A 22392-nucleotide genomic window follows, 5' to 3' on the forward strand; every position below is an offset into this window, starting at 1 on the left:
TGCTTAGAAAATCTTAAGAAACAAATACGTACATACGTACGTATGTATGTATGTATGAAGTAGGGTTCCGCTTGAGTGCTGAATGTTACTTTAAAATAGCCTAATTTGGGGGCACCTGGGTGGCTCAAAAGTGTCTGACTTTGGCTCGGGTCACAATCTCGTGGTTCATGAGTCCCAGCTGCCGCATCGGGCTCTGCGCTGACAACTCAGAGCCTGGAGCCTGCTTCGGATTGTGTGTCTCCCTCTGTCTCTGCTCAAAACTAAATGCTAAAAAAATAAATAAATAAAATAGCCTAATTTTATATTAGAAAATGTGTTATTCTTCAACTTACACTGCCAAGATGTGAACCAAAAGCAGGCGTGAGCCAACCGCCTAACATATTGTTTGAATGTTAATCAACATTTCAGGATCTTCTTGTCCTAGCGTGTTGACAGTCTGAACTTGGGAACATTTCACAAAACAAGAGAATTTCAATTCCAAACGTGTTAACCCTATCAGCTACTCGAAAAGCTCTTCCTTTTTCTCCACAATCATGGATATAGCAATCTACTTCTCACATCAGCAGCCAAATGGATTTTTTTTTAAATTTTACATTTCTAATGTTAACATGAGGACTGGATTACAAGCGTGTATCATTGTTCTGAAAGAAAAATTACTCCAGCATCTGAGATTGTCAAAAATCTGAAAGTTCATAGGTTTTCACCAGTTGCACTTCTTTTTGATATGGAAGTATGGCAGACACTGCTTCCTGTTTTCCAAGATCTACTGCCCTCCTCTTCGGCCGTAACTGTGTTTTTAGCTGGCTGCCCAGCAGCAAAGTACATTTCCCACACTTACAGATGGGTGTGGTCCTATGACCAAGTTCTGACCACTGGGATAGAAGGGACACAAGCAACAGCCCCAGAACGGCCTGCAAAGGCCTGCCCACTCATTTCTTCTTCCCGTGAGCAGGAACATGAAGGTGATGGCAGGAGCTGCAGCAGCCATCCTGGACCATGACAAGGAAGCCATGTATTAACACAAGGAGCCTAGACCTCTGATCCCTTTGTGGAGGAGAGCCCCCAGACCAGCTGGCGCTTTGACACCACAGGGAGGACAACTTCCGGCATGTGGAAGTTATTATTAACATTTTGGGGGATTCTGTTATACCAGATAAACCTATAGCCCAGTGAATTAGTAGGATAACAAACAAAATTGTGTTTTCCTTTATCAAAAACACAATTACAAAAATAATGACAATAAGTACAGAAGCACACAAAAGAGCTGTTCTTCCAAGTCACCTGGCATCCAATGGTGCTACCAAACAAAGTACCTTCAGAGAGGATACACAATTTGTGTCATTTTCATGGGATCCCCAAATGGCAGTCTTCCGGGTGGATCATTCGCCTTGCTTGCTGGAAACAGCCCCATCCACTGGAACCACTTTTTAAAAATCTAACCCATCATGGAAAGTGTGGTACCATGGAGACCAGTATAACAAAGGAGCAACAGGTGTCCCTCTTCCCTTTTCAGCACCAGCAGAAGAAAGTAAGTGGGAGCAATGGCAGTTTCCATAGCTGCCCCCACCCCAGTTGAAGGTCCCGTGTGGTCATAAGTACCAACACCCAACAAACAAAATCAACCATACCCTTAAACGACACCAGCCACGCCAGCGGCCTCAAGGGGAGGTGCGGAACACAGAGACGGAGCCAGAGCGCTTAGGTTCCAGTGCTGGCCTTGCCGCTTCCGGGCTCTGGGATCTCAGTGGCGACATCTGTGCCACGGTGGCCATTATGCTGGCAGACGCAGGACACTCACAATGGTGTCCACACACTGCAAGGACTCAGGGAATCTTTTATATGTGTGCATGTGGCAGGGCAGCAAATTCTGCCAACCCAAGATATGCCTCTTTGGCCCATAATTTTCGGCTGGTTCTTGTTAAGAAACTGCAAACCCAGGAGCAGCTGTGAAAAGCCAGAAGTTAGCCTTTTGTAAGGGCCACTTACCAGTGTAAGGAAAATCTCCATGTGTAAGGCCATCTCTGCACCTACTGGAGGAGGGGGGGGCTCTAAATTTCTAGAAACTCTAAGCAATGGAGGAGGCCAGGCCTGAAATTTGTATAACAACCCTACCCTTGTTTACTGTGCTTTTCCTGGTAACTTCTGGTTCCCCACCCTCAGCATCTTTGTCGGGATTTCCTGTTAATCAGTCTCAGGTCAATTTAATTCTTACAACAGCCTGAACTACCTCGAAGGATAGGACATTTTTCCTCCCCAGAACAGTGTATAAATGTGTACACGTGACTATATGTATACAAGACACAAAGGCCACACACACATCTATATGCATGTCTGTCTGCACACATCTATGCTATATAAAACATGACCAGTTTATATATGATGGGTATATATGTGATACACATATTTTATATATCATAGGCATATACATATTTATATATAATGGGTATGTATTGGGGGGTTCCATTTCTTGGCTGTACACACATACCCTCATTTCTGTGAAAACCAAGTTGATTCATAAAAATAGTGTTCCTCTGTCCCAAGTTCAAAACCGTGTCCAAGCTTATTCTCCAGCATTTGTAATACAGCTAATGATTAAGTGCATCTGCTCCTTCAACTCTGAAAGGCCCAGCAGGATTTTCAGCTGCATTGGCCCAATCCCAAGAGGGGGTGGGACATGTGGGTAAGGAGCAGGAATGGTGCCTAGAGCAGCAGGCTCTGGACCAGCCTCAGGAGGCTCAGAACTCTAATTTTATTTTCTCCCTGACCAAGGGAGCTTATTCGAGCCGGGGGCGGGGGGGGGGATGTAACAGAGAAATACAAACATGCACTAATGAAAGTCTTCCAGAAAAAGCAGAAATATATGAAAGAGCAGCTCCCAGGTGAGGCTTTGGGAATGGATATAAAGGGAGGGATTAGCAGGGTCCTTTGCCTTTGTCTCCAGGACAGGACAGGTTTGTGTCACCAACGTGGATACAGAACACCATTTATGCATGGATTGATCTGTGTCAATGTTAGTCCCCACTGATGCAGAATTTGAAATGTTCTGGGAGCCTCAATCCTTTGCAAAACAGTCAAGTACAGAAAGACCAAGTGGCCAACAGATGCTGCAAAGCCCCCTCACAAAGGACACAAAGCCCCTGCATGGAAAGGAATGCCGCATTCCACACCACTGAAGTTTGTTTACAAAGAACATGTATTCATGGGTCAGCGTGTGTGTGTGTGTGTGTGTGTGTGTGTGTGTGTGTGTGTGTTTTAAGGAGGTTCCACCTTGAAAAAAAAAATAAATTAGGCAGTACCATTTATCCGTGGGTCCCTCAATTCTCTAGAAAATCCATCAAAGTTATTTCACTCAGTTACACACGGCAAAGACTGCAATGAGCTAGGTGTAAATATTCCAATTCTTAAATGACAGACACCGAAAAGAACTTCAGTTCTTTAGAGTAATCACCTCTGGTGTTTCTTGAAACAACTGTGTGATCAAGTCAGATGAGGAGTGACTTGCTGGACCTGAGAAAATTGTATTTTTAGGGCAATAAAACTATGGACATTTTTAAATCAAGGAAGCAACAGCCTGCTATTTTTAAGTACAAAGTTACCATGGCAACAATAGCATACACCTGATCTCCTGTAACCTAAAGACAGGTAGTTGTAGGTAAGAAAATCACAGAAATAATTAAAGCTGGGGTGCCTGGGTGGCTCAGTCTGGTAAGCGTCCAGCTTCGGCTCAGGTCATGATCTCACAGTTCATGGGTTCGAGTCCCGCGTCGGGCTCTGTGCTGACAGCTAGCTCAGAGCCTGGAGCCTGCTTCAGATTCTGTGTCTCCCTCTCTGACCCTCCCCTGCTCACATTGTCTCTCTCTCTCAAAAAAAAAAAATAAAAATAAAAATAAACTTTAAATAAAAGAAAAGAAATAATTAAAGCTTTCCATTTAAGACTCAACTACGTAGCACACTAGAATTCGCCAGGTATGCAAGCGACACCTTAACGTTCAGGTGCCTGTGATGGGGTCGCTGGGCTTCTAAAGAAAGAAGCCTCATAGAACAATGATGTTTCATTAGGTGAGGACGGTTACTGGCATCGTCTATGGTTTATTCTGTGAAACAACTTGTGGTTTTGATCAGGGTTATTACCCATCATCTCGATTTTCTCAATTGCATTAAACTATGAATGGTCATTTGTTACATTCAGAAAATGACCATTTGCAAAGGTCTGATTCTCTCCAACCGCAAACCTAGGTTTCCACAGGATGTTCGCTTGCCGAAGTAACAACATTCGGATGTAACTAAATCTGAAACTTATTAATAGGGTCCTTAAAATACCCAATTACTATGTGAAAGAGAGAAAGCGCTATTATGTGGTACTATATGCAGCAGAAATGCAGACAAGTATTGGTACCATTCCATCACCAAAAGAAAACGCTTTCTCTTGAACACATTTCGGTTGTTTTGCTTTTAATCCCTATTACAGGTACATCTGACTCACCAACCTGTGGGCGCTTCCTCAAGGCCAAAGGCTCTCTTACTCACCACGCGGTTCTGGGCAATGAATATGCACCATGAAAATGAAAGCAGGCTGGTCAAACAAGCTGTGTCTCAAATAATGCCTTCGATGAGCCACCTGAGTAGTTCCGTCAGGTGGGCGTCTAACTTCGGCTCGCATTTGTGATCTCATGTCTCTGAGTTCAAGCCCCACATCTAGCTCGCTACTGTCCGTGCAGAGCCTGCTTCGGCTCCTCTGTCCCTCTCTGCCCTGGCCCCCGTGCTCTCATAAATAAAACGTTAAATAATAATGCCTTTGAGGAGATCAACAAAAGCAGCAAAATCACAGTCAGTAACTGCGGTCACAGCAAATAGCTACCGTGGACATTCAAAGCTTGGGCACTGATGTGCTTTGGAGTGTTGGGGTCCAGGGCCAATGGCTAAGAAAGAATTCTTGAGGTATCTTTTGTGCAGAAAGGGGATTTTTTTTAAAGCATGGGGACAGGACCTGTGGCATAAAGAACTGTCCTGGGGTTGTGACAGGTGATGGATTATAGACCTTCAGGATGGAAGGGGGGTTAGCTATTGCTAGGGAAAGATCATTTATTATTGTCCAGTAAAACTTCAGTCATGAGACCCTTCAGATGTATATAAATGGGCCATAAGCTTAGAGGATGATTGCCAACCTGAATCATGGGGTGCGGGGGGAGGAGGGCCAGGGGTAGAGATAAAAGAAGTTTCCAAAGGAAACTTACATGTTAAGGTAGACTTATAGGATCCTGGGGCGGGGGCAGATCATAATTGCTTTTTTGCCCCGTTCAAGTGTTATCACTGAGGCAGCTGAGCCCCTAGAGTAATGTCATTCGACCTGTCTCAAGGACTCATCAATGGGCTGTAGGCCAAAAGGAAATTTAGTTTTCCATCTGCCTTTGTTTCCCATATCAGGCACGGGCCATAGTGGTCTTTTCTTCTGCTGGGGCAGCACCACAGCTGCCTGCGACAATGACAAAACATTAGACCTTCTTGGTAGCATCACAGCCACATTTCCTGGTGGGAAAGCAAGCAATTTCCTGGGCAGATGATCCACAGTGGCACCAATATTTCTTTCCTTCCCCATCTCTTCTTTCCTGAACTTCCCCACTCCCTTTACTTACTTGGAAAGGCCATCAAAACGCTCTTCGATTTCAGCAAACAGTTGAGAGGTCAAACCTTTTATCACAAAGATTTCCAATAACAGTGTACCAACATGGCGGCTACCGCAGAGGGATTACGCAACTGAACTGAGGGTGGGGGCGTTCTGAGAGAGACAGAGAGGGCACAAGTGAGCAAGGGGCAGAGAGAGAGAATCCCAGGAGGGGCGGGGGGGGGAGAGGGGGCGAGAGAGGGGGGCGAGAGAGGGAAACGGGAATCGAACTTACAAACTGAAATCATGACCTGAGCCAAAGTCAGATGCCTAAACGCCTGGGCCACCCAGCGCCCCACACTTGCTTTCAAATGTAAGGATAAGCACTCTAACAAACTGGGTTCTGATTACTTGCTGTTTCCAAAGAGGATGAACTCTTAATTCTAGGAAACTGAGATGAGTTTTACCATTCTTAATGTCACCCTCAAAGACCAATCTATTCATTTCAAGTAATGTTCATGAATGTTTAGCAGTTTTATAGAAATCACACAAAGGAATAAGACTTTCAAATAAGCTGCACAGAAGCCTCAGTGTGTGAAATTATATTGGATTTTTCTCACAAAGACGTCAAAGTAAGATGCACCAACTAAATATTCACAGGAAGAGAGATATAAATATGTTTGGGAATAATTAAAGTGCATGGACATAAAAACTTGACTCTCTTCCAGAAAAGACATTTTTACCAAGTTCTCAAGATATAGAGGGAAAACTTTCCTGCAAAGATTGAATAGTCACTTTTATATGCCAATATTAGGCCACCAAGAAACATTTGTTACATTTAAGCAAAATAACACACTGAACATAGACACAGTTTCCTCCATGTCGTTCTTTAAGTTTTTATTATATACTTTTGAGAAGGGGAAGGGGCAAAAAGAGGGAGACAGAATCCGAAGCAGGCTCTGCACCAGCATCACAGAGCCCGATGCAGGGCTCAAACGCATGAACTGCGAGACCATGACCTGAGCTGAAGTTGGACACTTAGCCAACTGGGCCCCCCAGGCACCCCTCAGTACCATACTTAACCATGACCCACATGGGGGTACCACACACTCAAAGAGAACGTAGCACATGCAAACCCACATTTACCGAGCAGATAAACTGGGGGAGGATTCTTCGCTTCACCAAAGAGGTTGCCAAGGGCCGCGGTCTTCAGTTCCTAAGTATCTGGGAGGGAACCCCCAGGTTTGGGGACAGAGAAAACTAAAGCCAGAATCTTTGAAAGACTAATCAGGAGGAAGCTATAATCACCATCTACAACATTTCCAGGGGGGGGGCGGGGGTGGGGAGAGAAATGAATGTGGATTTCTTCAGTCTCACCACAGGGCCAGGCAGGAAATGACCCTTGGGGGGGAATATTCCAGCCACCACCTTCATTCTAGCTTGTTGGACAGCTGGGCTATATTAGATCAAACCACATGAACACACCATATTGGATGCTGGAACGGCCCCATATGGTTTACTTCATGGGTCTCAACCCAAGACCTTCACCAGAGATGAAGGGAAATAAGATCCCTCCATCAGCCATCATGCTATTCATTAGCAGCTCTCAGAAGAAAATGGAAAGGGTAATAAACTTGTTGCTTCAAGTTAAACGGTAAAGGAAACAATCATCGGTTCACCTCAACGTTCTATGCTCTTTTATTCCCCTCCCCCCCACCCCGGGTTACCTGAGCATCTGAGAGTTTGCTAGAAAGAGGTTGTCTAATAAGTAAAACCTCTCAGGTAAAGAGAATTTCCTGAATCCAATTATGATCCATTTCATATCATACATGTGATCATTTGTCTCATTATCATAAAGGAAGCCTCGATTGTGGTAGGAATTCATTGGACGTCAATGGAGTTCAACCACTGGGTCCATCCGAGCGCCAGTAGTTAGGCACGTCCAGTCCCTTCACTTGGTGTCTCCAGCCCCCTGTTCTCTCTCAGCCCCAAACCCAAATCTTCCCACAGGTTACAGTCTTAAAGGTTTGTAAAGATGGTCTTTCATGCCTTCCGAAGTTCAGTCTCAGTCTGCGCCCCTACCTAGACACTCGACGCTGGGGTCCAGAGGATTCTCTGTGAGGGGAGGGGCAAGTCCTGGGCACTGTGCGACCTTAACAGCATCTCTGGCCTCTACCCACCAGAGGTCAGCAGCACCTCCATACCCCAGCTGTAGCAACGAAAAAGGTCTCCAGACATGGCCAACTGTCCCCCGAGGGGCAAAACTGACCTTAGATGGGAACCATCGGACTGACCGACAAACTCTTCTTCAAACCAAAAAAGTCGCTCCTTGCTTCTTAAAGAATCTGAGGTCTTCACGACTCACCAGTCCCTCAAGAGTGACACTGACTTACCAGACACTGCCGCTGAGCACTGTGGAAAGAGCCTGCCCAGGCAGCAAGTCAAACATGTTCAAGCCACCAACCAAGTAGTGGCTTCCAACCAACAACCCACTGTGTCATGGTTACTTTGATCCGTCCTTTTCCTTTTCCTTTTAATGACCTCTCACTTGTCCCATTAGACTGAGGAAACCACAGTTCATTCACAAAGTAGAAATACCACCATTTTTGTTCAAATCCCTAAACCACTAAAATGACAAAAAATTAAAAGAACTTAACTTGCACTTCCAAATTTCAATTTTAAATTCTAGACTTTCTAGGGGTGCCCGGGTGGCTCAGTTGGCTCAGCATCCAACTCTTGATTTCGGCTCAGGTCGTGATCTCATGCTTGGGATTCTCTCGGCCCTTCCTTGCTTGCTCTCGCCCTCTCTCCGCTCCTCTCGCAAAATAAATTAACTTTTTTTTAACATTTATTTATTTTTGAGACATAGAGACAAATCATGAGCAGGGGAGGGGCAGAGAGAGAGGGAGACACAGAATAGGAAGCAGGCTCAGGCTCTGAGCTGCCAGCACAGAGTCCGATGCGGGGCTTGAATACACGAACTGTGAGATCATGACCTGAGCCAAGTTAGGCATACAACCGACGGAGCCACCCAGGCACCCCCAATAAACATTTTTTTTAAAAATTCTATGGGGCGCCTGGGTAGCTCCGTTGGTTCAAGGTTGGTCGCTTTTGCCTCTGGTCATGCTCTTGCATTTTATAGGTTTGAGCCCAGGATCGGGCTCGCTGCTGTCAGCGCAGAGCCTGCTTCAGATCCTCTGACCTCCTTTCCCTCTGCCCCTCCCCTGTGGGCTCACACTTGCACGCTTGCTCTCTCTCTCAAAATAAATAAATAAACTTAATTTTTTTTTTTTAATTCTGGAGTTTCTACATCAAGAGACCACTCCAGGAGAAAAACATACAACAAAAAAAGGTGAATTTGAAGAATGGATTCTATGACTGGGTCTTTTCAAGATTACGTAAGCCTAAATGTACAGAGGTGGTTTTTGGTTTGTTTTTTCTAAGTTGCTCCACACCCAACATGGTGCCCAGCTGGCTCAGTCAGTAATGCATGCATGATCTCAGGGTCATTAAGTTCGAACCCCACACTGGGTGTAGAGATTACTAAAAAAAAAAAAATGCATACATACGAACTTCAAACAATAAAAATAAATGTATGGAGGGGTGTGTGCATGCTGGCTGGTGGGGGGTGGCGCCCAGGGACGGCAGGCAGTATACAGGGAGTATCCGACAATCCAGTCTTGTTCTGGACATCATCAACAGTAAAAAATTAACAACCCTCTATTATTAAAAATTGCATTTCCAAAAATATGTGCTAGGAGAATTTCAGTTTGTGATTGCTGTTGCCTCCAAACAGACAAAAGTGTGAGGGCTTGTGGGAGAATATTTCTATGAAGTGATGGGTACCCGCACACATAAGCTCATTTGACGGCTGAATAAACCACTTTCTGGAATAAATCAAGTTCGTGCTCCAGCCCGATGCTGGCCTCCTCTTCAAGGGTGAACAGCGATGTGAAAATATTCCAGGAAAAGTTTTCCGTTAAACTACTTAGGGAAACTGGGTAATCTCGAGTCGGCCAAAGTTCATTTTCTTGAAGAACATCACCAAATGTAGAAGTAACACTCCGATTAAATCACTCTAGGGTTACCTTAGCTGCATCGCTCAAACAGATTAGTGGAAAATTCCCTTTTTTTTCCTTTCTCTTCCAACTAAGAATTTGCATCCTGAATATAAACTTGGTCTTTGTAATGGGGCCCAAGCGGGTCTTATTTTTCTTTTATAAGAAACCCACATTTTAACATATTGAAGGTTTTCTTATCTAGTCTTTTTATAGTATGTCAAAGGTTGGTTGAAGTAGAGATACCTCCCTCCCTTTTCTTTGGTTCTTAGAACCAGGCTGGTACCGGGGAGCCAAGAACCAGCTTCTACATCAATCTCAAGAAGTGTATCCATTCTATAAAACTTCCAGAAGCCACAGGCCTGTGGAGGGACACCATGACAACCCATGGAATTAGGTTGGACACTGACGGAAGAAAAAATAAAAAAGCCACAGAAACTAGGAGGGACCTTTAATACGTTTTTTTTTTTTTTTAAGGTGTGCAGAAACCTTACTGGGGAATATAAAAGAAGATGTAATTGGATGAAGAGTTGTTATCATGGATACATATGGAAGGTTCAATATGGTAAACACATGGACTGTCATGGAAATTATGGTGTAGACTCACTGTAATCTCACACAAAATCCTAACAGGGATGTTTGTGGAACATGAAAAGCCAATTCCAAAAGCAAGAAAAAAAATTAAGACTACTTCAGGCACTTTTAAAGCAGAAAAAGAGAAGCAGAATTCTCCTGGGAGATACCCACAGACATCAGGATGGTGCACTCTTAGCACACAGATGGCGAAACACAGCCAACAAACAGAGCCCACAGATGTTCGTGCACGGACAGTAGGGAAAATTAAAACAGAGATGGTATTATATAAAATTAGTGGGGAAAGGATGAGCCATTAAGTGCATGGTGGCTTCTGCATTGGAAGTACAAAATAAAAATAGATTTCTATCTGGGCACCTGGGGGGCTCAATTGGTTGGGCCTCTGGCTTCAGCTCAGGTCATGATCTCACGTTTGTGGGTTCGAGCCCTGCATCGAGCTCTGTGCTGACAGCTCAGAACCTGGAGCCTGCTTTGGATTCTGTGTCTCCCTCTCTCGGTCCCTCCACCTCTCAATGCTGTCTCAAAAATAAAGAAAACAGAAAAAAAAATTCTATCTCTTACTATACCAAAAAACTAAAATCCCAATGGAATAAAAACTGGAAAATGAAAAGCATTACTTAAAAAAAAAACTTTAAAAGAAAACCTAGAAGAATAGAAGAACATCTTCATGACCCTGGATATAGGAACAATTTTAAAACAAGGCAAAATTAAAAGGCACAAATCATAAAATAAAGGAAAAGATTAATTAGGACTTATACAATAAAAAAAATTCAGTACAACAGAAGATACATTGAACAAGATTCCAGAAAGGAAGTTGTAGACACATTTAACTAAGGATTAGTATCTAGAAGGTATAAAGAATCACAACAACCCAGTAAGAAAAAACAAGGATATAAGTGAAGGAGAAAACCTCAAACGGCCATTAACCTACCAAAAAGTTTCAAACTGTCTAGGAACATCCAACATAAAAAAACAATGAAATACCACTTCATACCTATCAGAGTTTTGAATAAATTAAAAACTACTGACAATACCAAATGCTGGTGAAGATGGAGACGGATGTTTGCGCACTGTTGGTGGGACGGAAACGGATACCACTTCGTGGGAGGCCATGACACTCCGATTTCCAGCTGGTCCCGAGTGATGACGAAGTGTTCGCTCAGCTGACAACATCACTCATCGCGTGAGGAACTTGGTCCTCACCAAAGGAATGAAGGCAGATTATTTGTTAGTGTCCAAACACCCCAAGAAGTTCATTTGGCAAAAACGGTTTCATTATCGATTTCTGAAACTTTTCAGGATGCGGACCAGAAACTATCCCAGGCCTCCAAGCCGTTGGCCAACCTTGAAGTGGACTAGACATAGCCAGCTGCCAACACTCCACCAACTACAGTCAAGTCTGACATTACGTAAAACTCCCATCCTCTTCGGCAATCTACTTGGGAAGAGGTCTCAACATCTGTCACGTCCTTAGAGCTTGAGGCCATAAAATATTTATACTGATCAGCTCCTAAGTAAATATGCAACACCTACAACCGTCCCTTTATTTACAACTCTGCCATCCTGAGCTTTCCATTTCCCAGGGGACTAACAGGACTACCTTATCTCGGAAATCTCTTCAATCATATGCATGTTTTTCACGTGCCTGTCTCATGGCTCATCAACTGTTTTCGAAGGGCTTCTCACACCTGGTGTGTCTAGGTTTTCCACTCAAAACAGAAGGTAGGAACTAGTGGTTTATGGACTCCCCAGCACGCCTCCATATGCAAAGGCATTTAATAAGTGCTTTTAACATAGTGATGTTTCTTTTTAATTTTTAAAATATTTTTGTGAGAGAGAGCGTGCGAACTGGGGAACGGCAGAGAGAGAGGGAGACACAGAATCTGAAGCAGGCTCCAGGCTTTAAGCTGTCAGCTGTCAGAGTCTGACACGGGGATCGAACCCATGAACCACAAGATCATGATCTGAGCCGAGGTCGGACGCTTAACTGAATGAACCACACAGGCAACCCTTAACCACAGTGATTTAGAAGCAAGTCTATTTTTCAGACAGAAAACATCACCAACTTTCAAAATAACATTAATGTTGATCAAAAGCTGCCAGGCCTCAGAGTTTATCCTATAAGATTCTGTTTATATAAAGTGGAAAAACAGGCAAAAGTATGTTGGCAGAAATCAGGAGTGATGATTCTTGGCCTGGGTGCCTCAAAGGGAGCACATAGGAGAATTCTGCTGGGCTGGTAACATTTTGCTTCTTAATCTACATACTGGTTGATTTTGGAAAAACTTACCAAGCTGTATGCTTACGGTTTGCCCACTTTTTGTGTTTATATGCTTCAATAGCAAATTTCTGTTGTTTGTTTATGCATGGGGGAGGAGCGGGAGGGGCAGAGAGAGAATCCCAAGCAGGCTCCACGCTGTCAGTGCAGACCCTGGCTGCAGGGCCCGAACCTACCAGCCACGAGATCATGACCTGAGCCCAAATCCAGAGTTGGACGCTTAACTGCCTGAGCCACCTGGTGCCCCTCAATAGAAAATTTTTAAATGATTTTTTTTTATAAAATCCGTGCCCCTTACAAAACTTCTAGAAGTTCTTGTGAGGATACCATTATATAACAGAGCCCTACCTAGTTTTTGGTAATCCAGGACATTGGCTTTGCAGAACAGTAATAATTCATGAAATGGAAATTCATCTCTTTAATGTTCTGAATTCTATTTTACTTACCATGGCAACTGTCAGAAATGCCACATGAGACAACTCAAAGGAAAATATAAAATAAAGTGCTGCATTGAATCAAATTAGCTTAAGGGTCTGAATTCCTTCGCTAATTACATCTCCATCCTTTTGCTCCTTGTGTGAGGAGCAGACGCCAGAAATCAAGCTGTCATTTTAAACCCTCCGTTTAAACATTCTTTTCAGGGAGTTGTGAAATATCACATTCCTAAACCTAACAGAGGGAGCCGATGCACAGACAGAACAGCTGAGTTCCTAGGCTCCTTCGAACTGTCACTTCCAACGTTCTTGTACTTTTTAACATGAGAACTAGTTTCCCAGCGTGCTCAGACCTCTCTGAACAGACTGAATTAAGGTCTCCCTGGTGAGGGGGAGGGGGGAATCAATGGTTGCAGAAACTGATCCCTGTGAGCAACAAGGCGGGAACAAGTCCTTCTTCCTCTCACAACATGACACGTGTGTCTCCCAAACACATAGAAAAATGTAACGAAGCCATCACTACAGACCCTAAGGACAGGGCAGAACGTGCAGGAAGGCTGCCTCAAAGGCTTAATCTGGGTGGATTTGATCATAGCTAAGGAGATGAATTCTAAATATGGAAAGGCCATCAAGGTAATTAAGGAGATTACAAAACTGGGACTCGATCCTTCATGTCTATCTACTTAATGAAGAGCACTAAAGATGATTAAAGCAATTTTAGTGAGCAGGATCAATTTCCTATAGATTCAGCCCTCTAGGGGCTCTGGTGCCGTGCACCCCCCCCCCCCCGCCATCCCCCAAGGTGTCTGTTCTCAATGAGATGGTTTCCTCACTATTCTTCTCCAAAGAGAGAGTGAATTAGGTGGCCTGCAAGGGTCCCCATTCTGTCTGCAGATCCTCTGATGATGTTGAGAAAGGTTAAAAATTTTTTCAAAACCCCAAACTTCCTTCAGCTAGACTCAAGCATCCCTTCTGGAAGGCGAATGCCCTTTTCACCAGAGATCTCCCTGTGCAGTAAATGTGCTCAACTAAGTCCTCGACGACACCACTGCTGAGATTTTAGAAGACCATGAGGCACAAAAATGGTTTCAATCTCTCGCCTTCTAAAGCGGGGGTGGGGGGTTGTCAACAGGGGGCGCCTTTGCACCTCAACGATTGTTCTTTGGCAACATATGGAGACATTTCTGGTTGTCACGGCAAGGACACTGTTATGAGCACGTAGTGGGTGGTGACAAAGGGTGCTACTAAACATCCTCTGGTGCACAGAAAGCAGAATTTACCAGTCCTACAGAAAACAAACCAATAAACAGACAACCAAATACTAAGCAGTAACTCCAACTCCACATCTTTTACAATATATGTGGTCATACCAAGTTCAAATATATTGATACACACACACAGCCACTAAGAACAAAATTCAAGGGGCACCTGGGTGGCTCAGTCAGTTGAATGTCTGACTCTTGATTTTGGCTCAGGTCCATGATCCCGTGGTCGTGGGATTGAGTCCCACATCAGGTTCACACTGACTGTGTGAAGCCTGCTTGGAATTTTCTGCCTCCCTCTCTCTCTCTCTCTCCTCCTCCTCCTTCCCTCTGCCTCTCTCCCCCACCTGCACTCTCTCACTCTAAGTTTAAAAAAATTTTTTTTAATAAAGTAAAATTCAAAAGATCCGGTTTCAGCCTTCTTTCCTCTGGCAGATTTTGTTTTCTGACAAAGGAAGCAGTTATTACTTGTAGACATTAAAATCCTACCTTCTGATCACTAGAAAAATGAACTTTTTTTGTATTATGTGGTCAGTTCATCCATCCAATGTAGTTATCAGATATAAGTATCAATCTACCAAGATAAATTTAAAAATAACTGGCCAAGATCAGTCAAGAAACATAAAATCCACATTCCCTACATCACTAGGCATGAATGGGGGTGGGGGGAGGGGAGGTAACCACTACGAGTCCTGCAGGAAAGGACCCAACAGTGAATACAAGAACATCATGAACAATCTGTGTCCGCAAAGTCGGTAACTTTGATAAAATGGAAAAAGTCCTTCACCACAACTCAGCAAAAATGAAACAAAGAGGAAATCTGAACACTATGATCTCTGTGAAAAAAATATAAAACATGACTTTGTAAAAATTTTTTAATATTTATTTTTGAGAGACAGAGCGTGAACAAGGGAGGAGCAGATAAGGAGAGGGGGAGAGAGGGAGGGAGGGGGAGGGGAGGGGGAGGGGGAGGGAGAATGAGAATCTGAAGCAGGCTCTGGGCTCTGAGGTGTCAGCAAAGAGCCCGACGTGGGACTTGAACTCACTAACCATGAGATCATGACCAGAGCCGAAGTCAGATGCTTAACTGACTGCGCCTCCCAGGCGCCCCTAAAACGTAACTTTAAACACTTCCACGAGGAAAACTCTAGACCCAGATCACAGCGCTGAATTGTTTCAAGCCTTTAAGGAAGAAAAATGCCACTTTTAATATTACTAATCAAATAAATAGACAAGACTGGGTTCCATTTCAAGAGCCACCCTCTCTAGAGTCACAGCAAAGATGACCCTTTCCAGCCCAGAAGGGCTCAGGCTTTCTTCCTTCTCCACTTCATCCTTTGAAACGAAAAGGCACCAGACAATATTACAAACGGTTTTGCAAGATTCCCATCTAGGTGTCCACTTGTAATTAAAATGGGTCCCTCCCCAATCTTCCTTCCTACTCCCCCCCACCCCCATGCTCCGCTCAGCCAAGCCAGTTTCTTCGGGATTCCACCAGCAGCCAAGCCTGCTCACTCCTACCACTCTTCTGCCCAACCCTTTGGCCTCTCCGTTCTTCTCAAAACACCTCAAGCCCAAGTGTCCACCAAAGCTTCAGATAAGCTACAAGATCCCACCCTTCTCAAGACTCCTTCTAGACTTCCATCTGGAATTTGACAGCTAGACACTAAGGATTCTCTATCCCAACAGTTCCTTTTATCTCCTTGGATAGACGACTGCTTCCCTCCATCTGTCATTTCCCTGCTTAAAATCCCTTGGTGATTATCTGGAACCAAGACCGTGACCTGAAGTTCTTTCCGGCTCTCATCTGTGCTCTGCCCCCCACCCCCAGCCCCAGCCAGCCCCACATGTCTGTACTCAGGATCTGGGATAGCTTCTGCTGGCCACTGCGACCCCTGGGGGCCACTCACCATTCAACACTTCGATCAAGGGGAACGGTCTCCCCAGGGAACCCCACTATGACATACCAACGCCAGCCACCCCCACCCCTGCACTCCATTTTCCTTGCACAGAGGAAATTACTCTGTACGTACGAGCTGCGCTTACCTTCTATTGTAAATGTTCATCTCTCTGCAATGACTGTGCTGATGAGGACAGAACGAAGTTTGGGGGTTGGTAACTTTTCTTTTTAAGCTTTGATCTTTGGTGGCACCTGGATGGCTCAGTGAGTTGAGCGACTCCGGTTCAGGTCATGATCTCATGGTTCACGGGTTCAGGCCCCGCATCGAGCTCTGTGCTGACTGCTAGCTCAGAGCCTGGAGCCTGCTTCAGATTCTGTGTCTTTCTCTCTGCCCCTTCCCCGTTTGTCCTCTGTCTGTCTCTCTCTCTCTCACTCTCAATAAGTATTAAAAAAAAAAAAAAGATTTTTGAAGTAATCTCTACACCCAACGTGGGGCTGGAACTCACGAGCCCGAGATCAAGAGTCGCAGGCTCCATGTGTGGAGTCAGGCAGGCACCCTGGACACAACCCAGTTTTGCTTGTTTATCTTCTGTGTCAAGACTCAGCACAGTACCTGGCTCACCGGAGAAGGACTCCTAGTGCTTGTTGAGTGAGCAGCTGTCTTACATTCCCCTGAGGGCCCCGAAGGTACTGGGCATGGAACGGAACTCAAACACCCTTGGGGGACAGCCCACGCCAGTGGCCTTGAAGTAGGCACTGGTTAACCAGACTGCAGAACCCAGTGGAAGCATCGCAAACCACATCCCCTTCTAATCCGCAGGGCAGATGAATTTCATAGAAACAGTGCTTCACTCCAAGGTTTCTTGGACTTCAAAAATCTGACAAGAGGGAAGTACTTTTCACCAAGGACAGGAAAATATTGTTAGGACATCAAAAGGAAAAAAAAAAAAAAAAAAGCTAAAGGCAAAAAAAAAAAAAAAAAAGTAAGGACATAACATCCAAACTGTTCTTTAAATGGTTTTTGTATCTGCCTGCCTGCAGCAATCAAATTACTTCTGAAGTGTCTTCAAGCTCTGAATTCTGTTATTCTGAGGAAATCTGTGCTGAAAGTATTCGTGTTATTAAAGAACAATTAATCCCATCTGCCCTATTTAATTTAGTATGGTTTAGCACAGTACTGTAATACCAAATATAATTGTATGCACCTTGTCATCTGCTCATTTATAATATAAATAAGCCTTAATAAAGTACAGTTTATACAACAAAACCCTGATCCTTTCAGCAGTTATTTGTGGAGCACCTACAATACGCCAATTGTTCAAACGAACGCTGGGACAGAAGAATGTGTCAAACAATCTTTGCTCTTGATGAATTTGAACAGAAAAGAAAGCATATTAAAAACACTAACGACAGGGGCGCCTGGGTGGCTCAGCTGGGTAAGCGTCCGACTTCGGCTCAGGTTGTGATCTCGCAGTTCATGAGATCGAGCCCCGCATCAAGCTCTGTGCTGATGGCTGACAGCCTGGAGCCTGCTTGGGATGCTGTGTCTCCCTTTCTGCCCCTCCCCCACTCGTGCTTGGTTTCTCTGAAAAATGAGCATACATTTAAAATTTAACAACAGCAACAACAACAAAAAAATAAAAACACACAAGCCAGAAAAACGTTAGAATTATCACATGGATGACACAGGCTTAAAAATCTATTAGGCTCTCTTACTAGTGTTTGCCCCATGGATGCACCCAATCGCCCCGTATTTCCTACTCCTTTTGTACACCACATTGGCCACAGAACATCTCTATACCCCTCTGCCATCAGCTGACTGTGTACCTAAGAGTCAGTTGTATTTATTACCGTAATTATGAAATGCAATTCAATACTGCATAGACTAATAAAACGTGTGCCCAAGAAAAGAGGTCCTATTTCTCTGAAACCCAAGCTGATGGCTTTGGAAAGTCTTCAAGAAGGGTCGCTTGGAAAAGTGATGTTAAGAGCATTCTGCACACAGATTGGTTCCCAATGCCTTGAAGCGTTCATTCTACTTTACAAGAATCTGAAGCTGGAAATCAAAAGCCGAGGCATCTGGGCTCTGATTGATAAAACGCGAGCAGGACTTCAGTGGAATCCCGATCAGGGCTCCCATTGCAAGCAGCGGCCTTGATTCTACGCCACAGTATTGGAGGAATCATGTTGAAAGTTAAATAGAATGTTCAAGACGCGTATGTGGCACTTGGGAGGATTCACCACTTGGGCAGTTTCAATAATCCATCTACAACTCCTTGACCCTGGATTTAGCAGTGAAGGATCATCTCTAGGAAACCCTTATAGGGGCCAAGCGGTTTGGCCAACAGTTTTGGTGGGAGCAAAAATATCCTAATTAATTATTTCCTGTTTGTCATAAACACTCCTCTGCACTACTGGATGAGGAGGTCTATTTACAATGTCAGTTAGCATCCAGAGCCTTAAAGGGGGCGTGCTCCCAAGGGAGGAGGGCAGGCTCATTTTAAGACCTTTACCCTCACTGGGCAGGAGGCTAGCACATTCTAGAAATACTTCCTGCCTAGCTACTCTTCAGGATACCATTCCTTTGTCTCCAACTACATCTGAATTTCGGAGCAACCTTCCAGAACCAAACAGGTATGTATGCATTTATGGCTCCGCAGGGGGCGCCCTTCCGGTTGTCTGGGACCCTTGGGCGGGGTTGCCGAGAGGCTCTCTGGAGCCACCAGCTCCCAGGAGAAGGCAGGAGAAGCCGATGCTGGAAACGCGACAGCTTCTCCCACCAGGCTCCCTGGAGAAGGGCCAATCGTCCTGTGATGCTGGCTTCGTGGAAACAAATAGTGTTGAAACAATTAGGGAGCTGTTTTCTCATGTTTTTCAAGCAGAACATTACCCTCTCATTTTTCCCCCCTCTAAATTACATCCATTTAGATCTGTAAGAGGCCAAGGAAATAATTTCACCCAATCCTTTGATTCCGTAGTAAACGGAGATCAAGAAGAGAAAGTGATTTGCCCACAGAGGAACTTGGTGGAATGGCCTGGAAGGCACGCAGCCCCTGGCGTGCCCCCCTTTTCCATTTCCTCACCCTGGGGACCTGTGGCATCACTGCTGGGGAGCTTGCTAGAAACACAAACTCTGCTTCCATCCAGGCCCACGGAATCAAAACCTGCCTTTTTGACAAGGCCAAAGATGACTGACAGGCAGGGTACCGTGCAAGAAAATCTGCTCTGAGCCAGTTTTCTGTAACGCTATCTTGTGAAAGGACCGTTTTCAATTCATAATCCTCGAAAAACATCCCTCCCATGAAATGGAGGAGAACAATTATTTGGATGTATCTGATCATTTTGCATACAATTTTCTACGGAATTATAGGTAGCTCTTGACATCCAATCAGCATTCCTCTCTGGATACAAGATCCACGTGAAAGCAGGGTGGATATTCCACAAATGCCTTTATCAGAGCTTACTGCACCGAATCCCTGCTGTTGCCTTCAGGCCTGCAAATAAGATAACAGCATAAAAAGTCTGGGGGCGCCCAGCAGGCTAGTCGAGCATGCAACTCTTGATCTCGGGGTCGTCGAGTTTGAGCCCCGTGTTGCGTACAGAGATTACTTTAAAAAAAAAATGGTTAGGCAACATGAGTTCCCAGCAGATAAACCCAGAGTAAAACTGGAAATGTGTGTGCACGCCCACGCACGCATGCGCAAGTGGCACGGCGGCCAAACGCAGAACTCTTCAGCCAGGGAAGAAATTAGTTTTAACACACTTAGGTGGTATACTACGTACAAACAGTGTATCCACATCTTTCCCCTGTGTATGACAACGCAAGTTACTGAATAGTCCAACATACTTCAAACCTCAATTGGCTCAGTGCTTGTGCGTGAAATGTCCTGAATAGGCAAATCCATGGACACAGAAGGTAGATTCGCGGTTGCCAGGGGTGAAGGGGGATGGGACAGAGAGCGACTTCCAATGGGCACAGGGCTTCTCTTTAAGGTGATGACACTGTCCGTGGTGGTGGTGACCCGACTGTGAATACACTAAAAATCACGGCCTTTGTACACTCCAACGTACAAACTGTATGGCATGTAAATTATATTTCGAATAAGCCAAAAAAAAAAAACCCATTCACCAATAAAAACATCTTACGATACATTGAAAGATCGAACTGTACGCACCACTACTGCTCAGTGTTTTTCCATTTTAAGGTGTTGAATACTTTAAAATTTGAGTCCAAAGGGACTTTTACTTCCATCAACCTCACTCATTTTACTAGTAAATTAACTAAGAGCAGGTTAAGGAAGTAACTTGTAGAAGAACCCAAGTCTCAACTCAATGGACCAATGTTGAGACGTTTCCCAACATTAAATCATTTCAATTAAAACATTCATAACGGTATGTTGGATAATTAAATACATCTGGAAAACTAAAACCAGCTCATGGCCTCCTGATGTATTTACTAAGAATCTACCAAAGGAAATCAGTAGGTTTCCTTTTGACAACAAGAGAACTTTTTTTTAATGTAAAAACTAAAAACTAAAACCAAGGATACAGCCAGAATGAGTGAGGTATGCACAAATTAACATAAATTGGCAATTGAAGTGTAGAACCAAGGATTGTCCAAGACACAAAGTACTTCCTTGAGAACAGGCTCCTCTCTGGTTTAGGCATTTGCTTCATGAGAATGGATGCCCACGCATATTTAAAAACTCAAGTCTGCACCCAGTCAAGTACCCTGAAAGCCTCCCTCAAGAAGACGCCCATGTGCTTACTGGACACTCAATTTCTGACCAGTCCGAATCCCAATGCCTAGTGTTAAAAAGACAAATAACTTGGTTTCAGTAATATTAGTTAACACCTCCCTCAGAACTGCACTTTTCTGGAACTTCATCTTTGCCCCAAGCATTGCCCAAACTTCCAGGCTAACAGCAGCCAGCTGATGGGTGTGTAGAAGCCTCATTTAAAAGGGAATGCTGAGGGGCCCCAGGCTGGCTCAGTCCCTGGCGCGGGACTCTGGATCTGGGGGTTGGGAGTTCGAGCACCACCTTGGAGGGTAGTGACATCTTAAAAGTAAAATCTTAAAAATAAAGTAAGAGGGAGCACTGAAGGATGGGGACTACTCAGGTGGGGCGTTGAGAGTAGGAACCAGAACTACAGGTCACGCAACTCTGCCCTTTCTAGAAGGATTTTATCCTAGCCTGGCCCTAACTTTCTGGGAAGCAATTTTCTGGTTGGATTCAGGGGCCTCATTTGCTTTCATATTTTGATCACCAAGTAAATTCCAGAAGATTCAGCTGTGAAATTCTTCACTCTTCCCTTTAAATTCAAAATAACATGCCCTCACCAACATGATGATCGGCACAAAATTACACTCCCTCACTTACACATACACACACACTCTCTCTCTCTCAACAGCGGAGGGATGCAGGCTGGGTAAGGGGCCACGGCTGGGGGTGGCGGCCGGCCAGGCATTCCCAAGCCCCGACCAGGAACCCGCAGTGGTTAAGCCCCCGGCGTTCCTCATTAGGAACGCTTCGGCGGGGCTCTCCAGCCTGTGGCTTTTGTGGCGCGTGTGGCCGCAGTCTGGCTGCCACTGGAGAGGGATAACCGAGCAGGAGGAGAAGCCCTTCTCCAAACACAGCTCGCAGACGCTGCCGGCGGCGGTGCGGCGGGATTAGCAACCTTCCGACAGAGTCCCCATTTAACGACACGCTGCTGACGGCAGCAGTTCGGGGTGTTAGGAGGGAACGGAACGAATCCCACAACCGCCCCGGGGCCAGGTTGGAGATTTTCAATCCCCAGAACCGGGCTTTCAGCGTTCCTGGCCGATCCCCCAACTGCACTCGAACCCACTTGGCAAGCCGCCTCCACCTGCGCCCAGGTCCGCATTTTGATACTTGCAACGAGGGACAAAGAGACTCCCCCTCTGTCCCATCCCGTCCCTCCCCCCTCCCCGGCTTCAAAGGTCACGGTCCCCCAACAAGCTCTCGGAAGACCCCAGCCTTGGGGAACCGGGTGTCTGTTTCCTGTGGGTTAAGGGCTGCCAGAGCACGGCAGCGGGGAGGGGGACCCGACTGGGGGGCTGGCGCTCGGGCGACAAGGAGAGCGTCCCGGGAAGCCGGCAAGAAGCTCCTTTCTAACCAGCCCTGAAAATAAAGCCGGGGCCCGCCGCCCGGGACGCCCCGTCCGCTCTCCCTGCGGCCCCTCCCGGAGGCCAGCTCTCCCCCTCCCGCAGGCGCCCCACTGGGGGGCAGCCCGAGCACCGCC

General features: G+C 45.3%; 1 long non-coding RNA gene across 1 annotated transcript in view; it reads left to right on the plus strand.

Annotated features, from left to right (window-relative positions):
• Window positions 1-21855: 21855 nt before the first annotated feature.
• The window catches only part of LOC115283924, a 4505-nt gene continuing 3968 nt past the window's right edge, over window positions 21856-22392 (plus strand). Inside the window, exon 1 of the long non-coding RNA XR_003905094.1 lies at window positions 21856-22006. This is a non-coding gene — a long non-coding RNA (uncharacterized LOC115283924). The remainder of the gene's footprint in view (window positions 22007-22392) is intronic.

Source organism: Suricata suricatta, chromosome X (assembly GCF_006229205.1).
Source record: "Suricata suricatta isolate VVHF042 chromosome X, meerkat_22Aug2017_6uvM2_HiC, whole genome shotgun sequence".
Classification (NCBI taxonomy): domain Eukaryota; kingdom Metazoa; phylum Chordata; class Mammalia; order Carnivora; family Herpestidae; genus Suricata; species Suricata suricatta.